Raw genomic sequence first — 10,109 nt, 5'->3', positions numbered from 1 at the left:
ACGCCTCATAGGTCATTAGGTTGTGCTCGGCGCCCTGTGACAAGGCGAATATGAGTTGTTCTTCCGCGGAAGAATCCTCATGTAAAGGGTACGACAGAAGCTTCTGCTTGAACCAACGCGTGAAACATGAGTTGTGCTCTTTGAGTATATCTCCGTCCGTCCTCTGTTGGCCTCGGTCATTGTACGTCTTCTTAATAAAGGTTTTGTGCTCTACCACCCAAGGATCGACCACGTCTATGTGTTGTAGCGCGACTAGGTTTGCTCTTTCAAAGTTGGCGAGTCGACCCTCGAAGTCGACATGCATTTCGCGGCGACCCTCACGGTGACCCCATCCAACGAGCCTGCCGAGGTGCCTGTTGACGGGCAGACCAACGTGGTTCTCGATGCCTAAATAATTCGTGCAGTAGGAGATGCACTCTCCGGTCAGAAAGCCCCTGGCTATGCTTCCCTCTGGACGTGACATGTTGCGAACGTATCCTTTGATGACACCATTCATCCTTTCGAACGGCATCATGCTGTGCAGGAACGTCGGCCCGAGTTGGATGATATCGTCCACGATATGGACCAGCAGATGCACCATAACGTCGAAGAATGCGGGCGAGAAGTACATCTCAAGCTCGCATAGTATCACCACGATCTCTTCCTGTAGCCTTCTTAGTTGCCTCACGCCAACAGACTTCCGAGAGATGACGTTGAAAAAGTTGCATAGGCCAAATAGGGTTTCACGGACGTGCGCGTCCATGATCCCACGGATTGCAACTGGAAGTATCTGCGTCATCAGCACGTGACAGTCGTGAGACTTCATCCCGCTGAACTTCAGCTTCGCTGGGTCTAGGTATCTGCTTATCTTCCCCGCGTAACCGTAAGGAAGTTTTACTCCTACGAGGTAGGTGAAAAACTGCTCGATCTCCTCCTGACTTAGAGTGAAGCACGCGGGAGGGTAGTCATTTCCGGTCTTCTTGGCCTTTTTGCCTTTGCGACGACTTTCCGTGTCCTGCTTCGCCTCATCATCATCATCATCATCATCATCATATATAGCTTGAAGCTCCTGCCTGATGCCCATTGATTTCAAGTCTGCCCTTGCTTTTGGCCCATCTTTGGTCCTCTCTGGCATGTTGAGCAGGGTACCAAGCAGACTCTCGCACACGTTCTTCGTGATATGCATGACATCAAGGTTGTGAGGCACACAGTGGATCTTCCAGTACGGCAAGTCCCAGAAAACAGACCTCGTTTTCCATACCTTCAGCAGCGGCTCTGGCGCCTTTCGCTTCTTTCCCGGCTCTGGCGCCTTTTGCTTCTTTCCCGGCAGTGGGCAGTCTTTCCAATTTTTCAACAGCTTGTCTATTTCCTCACCGCTCCTCGTACGCGGGCGTCCTCGGGGTTCGGTTTCACCATCGAACAGATCCTTGCGTTTTCTCCACGGGTCATCGTCGCGAAGCCACCTTCAATGTCCCATGAACACGGTTTTCGAAGACCCGGGATCTCTATCTAGATGGCGATACGTTGTGTCATCCATGCACCTGACGCATCCAGAAAATCCGTGGACCACCTGCCCCGCGACATATCCGTAACCGAGATAGTCGTGCACCATCGTGAGCAGCGCGGCTCTCATAGGGAAATATTCTTTCTCTGCGGCGTCCCACGTATTGGCTGGCGTTTTCCACAGCGTGTCAAGCTCCTGTTTCAGCAGCCCCAGATACAGACTGATGTCGTTCCCTGGTTGTTTCGGTCCTTCAGTTAGCATACTCATGTGAATGTACTTCCTCTTCATGCACAACCAGGGCGGAAGGTTGTACATCCACACAAACACAGGTCAGGTGCTATGTGTGCTTCTCTGGCTGCCAAACGGATTGACTCCATCGGTGCTCGCGCCCAGCATGATGTTCCTTGGACCGTTCCCAAATTCTGGGTCTTCAAAGTTCAACGCTTGCCACTGGCTCGCATCCTTAGGGTGACTCAGCATCTTGTCTTTTTTATCTATCTCCGGATCATTTGCGTCATCTTCTCGCTTCTTCTCCTCCCTATCCACGTGCCAACGCAGGAGCTTTGCTACCTTAGGGTCCGCGAAATACCGCTGCAGACGAGGAGTGATCGGAAAGTACCACACCACTTTTCGAGGAGCTTTCTTCCTCTTCTTGTATCGAGTGACGCCGCACACCGGACATATGATAGACTCCGCGTGCTCGTCCCGATAAATGATGCAATTGTTCATGCACACATGGTATTTCACGTGCGGTAAATCCAGAGGACACACGATTTTCTTCGCCTCCTCCAAACTGGTCGGGCACTTGTTCCCCTTGGGAAGACGTTCGTGCCAGAATGACATGTTCTCGTCGAAGCATGCGTCGGTCATTTTGTGTTTTACCTTCATCTCCAGAGCCATGAATGTTACTTTCAGGCGCGTATCCTCGGGCCTGCATCCTTCATACAATGGAGTAACCGCGTCTAACTCAAGTTGATCCATCTTGGCTTTCTCTCGGGCGGCAGCTCTTGCGTTATCCGTCTGCTTGAGAAGCAGCTCTTGAATATGAGGGTCCTGCACCCAGCCCATCGATGGTCCAGCGTCGTTTGCTCCGCCGGCATCATCATCTTCATGATCATGCCCGTCGTCTGCTCCGGCATCTTCCTCATCATCATGTCCTGCATCTTCTACATGATGACTGTGTACAGCATCACCGTCGTGATCATCTCCTGGGGATTCTTCGTCTTCCCACCCGCCCGAGCCGCGGTGGTTGTCTTGCTGCCCTTCCTCATTTCTTGCCCGGCCCCCATGGACGACTTCGTAGTCATCTTCATCACCTTGCCACCGATAGCCATCCATGAAACCACGCAAGAGCAGGTGGTCCCGCACCTGCCCGGATTCCGGGTCCGCGATAAGGCTCTTCAGCTTGCATCTTCGACATGGACATCTTATCTCCGTCTCGTTCTTTTGAAGCATCTCGGCCTTCGCGGACCTCAAAAACCTATTCACGATGCCTTCGGTCATCGTGCGGACCATGGTCTCCTGCGGGGTAGAGCAAAACGATATTTTAGAACCAAGAAAAAATTTGGCATGACTTTCCCTAAAAATAGGACCAAAAAGAATGCTTAATGCCAAAATTCTCGCCGAAACGGAAATGAATCAACATTCCGGCAAAATATTGGCAACTATCGCGTTTCAAATACCGGTACACCTCCAAACACAAACACATATGCAATAACACAAACATATGCAACACCACGAACATACATAGATCTAGTTAGGCCATAAAAAGTGCATGTGCATATTGTTGTAGGGAGAACAACATAAATATAGCTTCCCCCTTATTTACCTATCAAAACAAGGTAATTTAACCACTTAAATTGAATGAATATATGGTGGAAATGAGGTGAAAAAGAGGAGGCACCCAAGACAAGGAGGAGGTGAAGAGAATGAAGTGGGGAGAAAGTGAGTGTGGGTAGGAGAGGCTGTCCAAAATATCTTGTTGCTGCCCACTTACTAATGGCGCACCAACTCTAAATGCGCCATTAGTAATCCAGGTTACTAATGGCGCACCTTCTGGTGGTGCGCCATTAGTAGTTTTGCAAAAAAAACATACTAATGGCGCACTGTCCCGCAGTGCGCCATTACTAGTTTAAACTAGTAATGGCGCACGGTGGAACAGTGCGCCATTAGTAGTTTTGCAAAAAAAGGAATAAAAAATATAATAAAAAACAACATTAGTGGCGCACTTTCCGACAGGTGCGCCATTACTAGTTTACAACTAGTAATGGCGCACTGTGTCTGGATGGGCCATTAGTATGTTTGGACAGGCGCACTAGTTCAAAAAAAATTGATACTAATGACGCATCCTGGGCTGGTGCGCCATTAGTAGTTTCAACTCTAATGGCGTATCAGAAGGTGGTGCGCCATTAGTATATACTAATGGCGCACCGCTTGTCTGGTGCGCCATTAGTGTCAATCCCATCTATAGCCCTTCTTCTAGTAGTGTCGCGGAAGAACTCAACCTGCATACTTTCATCGTCGCTTCTGATTCCAAGCAAACGGTGGCTGACATTTCATGTGGAGGAAGAGGCAAAAGTGGTTCAATCGTCCAGGATATTAATATTAGAGCAACTTTATTTCAGTGTAATTTTTCTTTCGAAGGTCATGCTAATAATGTCGAAGCACATAGATTAGCCAAATATCCACTTCGTCTCGGTCCGGGGCGCCACCTATGGTTGGGCCAACCCCATGATCCGAGTTGTATCCCACCCATTGTGGACTATGATGAATAAAATTTGGCTTTCCCCTAAAAAAACTATTTTGAACACAAGTTTCTCAAAAAAACACTATTTTGAACACAATAGCTTGTGTAAGATGTTTTTAGGGGAATATCGAATATCTCTCCGATATTTGTCGGGAAAAAAACATCGGTCCGATCTCTGTAAAAAGAAAAAACACCTCCAATTGTCATACTAGAATTGCTACCCCGCCCTCGAGCGCCATCATTATTGCAGTGTGCCTCGGATACACCTCGCAAGCCTCCATATTTGACAGGGAGAGGGGGTATTTGGCGCGAGCGGCATTCCCCCGTCCCGCCGCTCTTCTCGCCCGCGCCACCGGCTCACCTTCCTTGCCTTAGGGCCGTCTTTCACCTCTTCCGGACGTCCCAGTCCCCCACCTACGACGGTCTGGACGGTGCCTTGACCCTCGCGTCTGATTCTGTCGTTTTGGAATCTGATCCCGCGCCTCCGGAGGCTCCTACACCTTCCATAACTCTTGCAGCTCCAGTGGCTAACACGCCTCCCGCGCCTTCGACTACCGACCACCACCACCTAGGCCAACACCTCGTCCACATTGTCGCTGAAGATCCCTACGCAGAGGTGGCAAGGTCTACAACACCACATAAAGGCGGTGGTCTCCCCCAGCCAGTGCCACATGGACATAAGAAGAAGATGGGGAAACTAGATGCCCGTAGCCCTCACCCACCTCGATTCATCCTGGCGGCCAGCGAAACTTTTTGGTCACACATTGGATCAGCAACAACGACGTGGTCAAAAAGGCCATTCTATACCTTGTATTCATTTTTGTTTGATTGAATGCGAGATGGCCATGGAAATTGTGGTACATGTGCAATGTTTATGATTTAGTGATTATTTTTTTTAATTTTGGGGGATCGGCCCTCCATGATGAAACATTTCTTAATACACCGAGACAAGATACGTTATTGTCACTTTTTAAACATGACTCCGTCCAAGATACGTAATTTGATCGATTCGAAGCCTCTGGCTCATCGAAGAAAAAGACAATTTGGGAAAAGCGTAGGCTCAAAATGCGGCAGGAGATGAATGCACATAGGCCCTAAATCAAAGAGGATCGTGCGAGAGATCATTGCATAGCCCAGCGGAATCATTTCATCATGTTGGATCTGAATCTAATGGATCCAGAGGTGTGAGATTTCTGTACGTCGCAGCGAGACTTGATCATTCGAAACAGGAAGCTCAAAAGAGGGCATGGCGGGAATACATGGTTTGTATCTGTCGCCGGTAAAATGCTTTTGTTCATGCAACTTGTCAAAAACTATGTGCATTTTTGCTTGATGTGCTATATGTTTAAATTAGGAGGTAATCGAAGTGTTTAAATGTGGAAAACAATTTTTATTATGAAGGCTCAGATATGGCAACTCTGAATTTGCACATCGCATGCCCACCCTCCATGTCCACATGGAGTGCGCTCCATATGGCGAATGACGATCATATATATGGCGAATCTGCTAGAGTTGCTCTTATGGTCATGCTATCTTCTCATCCCATAGATCACTTGTCATTATGGGCGTGCTCATTAGTACTAGGGTTTCAACTTCACCTAGCCCATTGACCCAGCTCTGCTATAAAGTCTTCATATCTTCACAGGTGTCAGCAGCCTGCAGTGCCTGTGGACTTGGCAAATTGGGAGCCCTTCTTGGTTGCTCTGTGATTTTTTCTAAATGCGCATATGATCAGTTGCTAACCAGCCTCCACCCACGCCCAGGCAAGCCATAGAGCTACAGCAATTAAAGTAGTTACATTACGCTACAGTAGCAACCCTTAAGGAAGTGTTTCACGGCCATGCCCCGGGACATGGCCCCTTTTGCTTGGGGCCTGGCTACGTCCTGCATATGATCATGCATATGGTGGCAATCAAAGACCGAATCATTGCGAAGATATCTAGAAAGATTTACACCATGCATTTTGCACCCCAATTTTGCTTTGAGGCACTAAGAGTTGTTTGCTGTGATAATATGGACCAATCCAAGTTTTCCCGCGAGTTAGTGGCGTGTGATGACATGCTTGTCCTACTTGGTGGCAATGAGGAAGCCTTCTTCATCATTTCAATCTGCAAAGTATGTGAAGCTGGTAGACGGAGGCCTAAAGAAGTGGGCATTCTTCTTCGCCGAGAAAGATAATGACCAGCCACGACACTTGGTGAACCGAGAGAGGATGGATTTAAAGGAGCATGGAGTTAAAGGGTGGCCACGTACCGTGCAGTTGTATCGTTGTCGCTGGCTGCACTTGGGAACTGCTTGATGTTCAGTCTCTATGTTCGTTCTAGTTTCCGCTCCTCTGACTTATCTTTTGAGGAATCGCCGGGGGAAGAGTTCTTCCACCTGAATATACTGCTCAAAGATGTCAAAAGCCAAGGGTAGTTACATCAGGATCTGTAATAATCTGCTTGCTATACAGTGTACATTTCTGGAGGCAAAAACTTGTGCTACATGTTGACGTGTTGTTGTCTTTGCTGAACCTTGTTAATTGCTTTCATTTTACATCCTGAAACAATGCCTTCGTAGGTTCTTCGTATCACTCTTCGGCATTGTGTGTGGGCTTTTATTTAACTATGTGCTTTTCTTTGTTCCATACATCTATATGTAGCTTGATCTCCTTTTAAAAACAGAGGTAATAAAGTGCAAGCAGAGCTGTTTGCTGAAGCTAAGGACAAATGCAGAGCTATTTGGTTGTTGAACAATCTATCTGCCTAGTTTTTCTTGGTGCAAATTCTGAACTTTGTGCTAAATGCACGTATGCTGCTTATATGTTTCTTGGCTGAACTTGGCGTGCGAATGCATAACATTGTGCACAATATATTAACCCTAAGTCATACCTGCTTATAGGTAATGCTATGGACTTGCAATCCCACTCCGATTCTTGCAACTCTCCAACCTAAAATAGTGTGCAATTGTAAGTTAAAAATTTGTAGCAACCCTTAAGCTATGTTCTTAATATTCACATTTCTACCCAGTGAGACTGTTATATGCTCAAGCACATCACATGAACAATCAACAACCACAACACAAATACTCTGTCGCAGTAAGAACACCTTAGGTATCTAGTATGAAAGGAAGTTGCAGCCCAGACCATGTTATCAAGTTGCCCAAGTACAAGAAAACTCTACTATCTGTAGTAGATGAGAAATAAAACATATATCTCCCTTGTAATCGCCACTAAAAAAAGGAGAGTGCTGAATCAGTTATCTTTACAGTGAAAACTTTTAAGTTCTGAGACAAGCCAAAAGAACATTCAGTAAACTACCCATCCTGCAACTGCAACATGGTAGAATTCCCCCAAGAAAGCTGTATCAGAAGCTAATCACCGGCCACACCCTCAATTGCCCTAAGATTATTGCTGAAAGGAGCGAGAAAATGTGCCGGGAAGGATCCTGGTTGACTCCAATCTATGGAACTGGATTCCAGTATTCACGAGCTGCAAACATCTCGCAAGGTCATCATATTTTTTCCATAGTTTGACTGCAGCCCATGGTTGGTCAGACTGATAACATGGGAAGTATATGTGGTTGCTTTTCCCTCCCCATCTCTCCGGGTTCATGCATGACAACGCCTCCCATCGCACGTCCGCGCTGACAAAGATGGCCCAGTTATCCAACCTGTCCAACTTCACCCACCTTGCCTTCTTGTTCACGGCGTCCAGTGACTCGAGCTTGTAGGCCTTGAACTGGATGGGCTCAACCTCCGAGCATATCTTCCTTCCTGCCTCAAGTTTGATCAAGAGAAGTGCATCGCCACACGCCACAAGCCATGTTTTTTTATTTGTCCAATAGAGATCTTCGGTTCTATCTTCCTCAAACACAACTTTAAACTTCTGAATTATGAGACTAGGTGACAAGTGTATGATGCAGAAGGACCCGAAAGACCCTAGGGCGTATGTTTTGCCCTTGAAGGCCACGATTTGTTCAATCTTAAGAAGAAGAACTTTAGGACAGTGATCTGACCAAGAATCGCCCCCAATGCGCCACTGGAACAGATAGACTCCACTGCTGACAAGGAGATGCGAGTCCACAGATCCAACAGGAGCAGTCAAGGTGACATAGCTAACGCGAGTGAAGTTACCTGACTTGAGGCGAGGAGGCACAACCTTAGCGCCACTGAACGCATTAACAATGTAGAACCATCTTCGACGCAGAAGATGAGGTGACCGTAGGAGCAGCGCACAAAGAACATTCTTCTGAGGTCACTCAAGGAAAGCAAACTGTGCCAGGATGAGGCCGCAGCAGAATCAGCCAATCTCCATCAGACAATTTCCATGTGCATTCCTGGAAAACAATCCATTGGTGGTACCAGGGAGATCGTTGGCTGTTGGTACTCGGGTGTAGGAGGAGAGGCTGCAAAGAGGACGTGCGTGCTGACAATAGATCACGCCAAGGACGACAGGTGCCACCGAAGGCGAGGAGGTCGCGGAAGGAGCCGAGGCGAGCGACTAATGATTGGAGAAAATCTTCCGGGAGCTCTGCCCATCCACACGGCCTGGATGCGGCAAAGACTGAGGAGGCAGAGGCATAGCGAGTTCTCTTAGCCCTGATTCGCATGGCGGCTTGCTCCCTGTTTATCGCAGAAAATTCAGGACAAAAGGTTAGGCATGTGAAGTGAGTCATAATTGTATGAAAAACAACAGGAGCTACCAAGAGTTTGGGTCTCTTTCTCCTCTAATAGATACGGCAGCGCTCCTGCCAAAGTTTCGAAAAAAGAACAGGAGCTACCAAGATTCTAAAAAAAACACGGCTGGTGCGTGTTGTTACGGCATCAACGCCACACTACGCTTCATATCACACACTGAACTAAACAAAGGTACTGATCACTTTGAGTTGTCCCGGGGAAGCTTAGAATAAAATCCTGACAGCGATGCAGGCACAGGATTTGAGTTCTGTTGAGAAGTTATAGATAGAATGATTGCTGAAGTTCCATAGAAATTTTTGTGTTCACTGAACTGAAGTATACACCACAATCGCCTGTTTCTCAAACTGAATAAATGTGAGGTGCCGAGTGCTTGATGCTGACTGGCAGCACCTGTTGTCAAACTGAATCAGGCCAAAAAAAGAAGACAGGCAATGCAAATATGATTCTCCTAGCATATTGATACATATTCTATTCTTACCTGCAAATTGAAGATCTGGATTGTTTTTCTTCGAGCATAATTCAAAATCAATCTTTGTCAGTTCTAAAAAAATCAATATTTATCTAATTTAGTTCCATAATATGGAGGCGTAAAAACTAATTTTGTAGATGGATCTATCATATAATAGAACATCAGCAGGCAAAAGCAACGAGATGAGATGCAGAAAGAAAAAGGAGGAGTACAAGGCGAGGTAGGGCTTGAGGGTATTACGTCGGCGACGAGGACAAGGACGTAAAAGCGGTCGCCGGCGCCGAGGAAGGGGGACGCGCGTCGATCTCCGGCGGCTGCGCCTCCACATGTGCGCCACCGTTTCTTCCAGCTCTCCCATGGGCAGCGCAGCAGTACGGTACAGGTCAGTTCTTTTTTTCTTCCAGATCGATATCTCTTTCGGTTATAATAACGCCGTCCCGGCCCAGGCCAGGACTCATGGGCCAAGTTTGGGGCGATGGACTTAGCAGCAAATACCCTACCCCTAAAAAAACCAGCAAATACCGCGATTTCCTATTTGCCGCTCGTTGTGTAGAACTGTCGACGCAACACACCGGCAAGCCACTCTACTCCTTTTTGTTTATTATACCAGACAATTGCCCGTGCATTGCAACGGGAATATAAACATTCTAGTAGATTAGCTGGTGATTCTGCATATATTATTATATTGACGCGCTAAAATCTTAGCAAGTTTTTGTATGCAATCGCCATGA

General features: G+C 47.2%; 1 pseudogene; it reads right to left on the bottom strand.

The window, feature by feature from the left end:
- Positions 1-7,583: 7,583 nt before the first annotated feature.
- LOC123152812 (uncharacterized) lies at positions 7,584-9,761 on the bottom strand (annotated as a pseudogene).
- Positions 9,762-10,109: the final 348 nt, after the last annotated feature.

This window comes from Triticum aestivum, chromosome 7A, assembly GCF_018294505.1.
Source record: "Triticum aestivum cultivar Chinese Spring chromosome 7A, IWGSC CS RefSeq v2.1, whole genome shotgun sequence".
Taxonomy (NCBI): Eukaryota; Viridiplantae; Streptophyta; class Magnoliopsida; order Poales; family Poaceae; genus Triticum; species Triticum aestivum.
The sequence above is the reverse complement of the archived record's forward strand: the minus strand, read 5'-3'. Positions and strand labels throughout refer to the sequence as shown.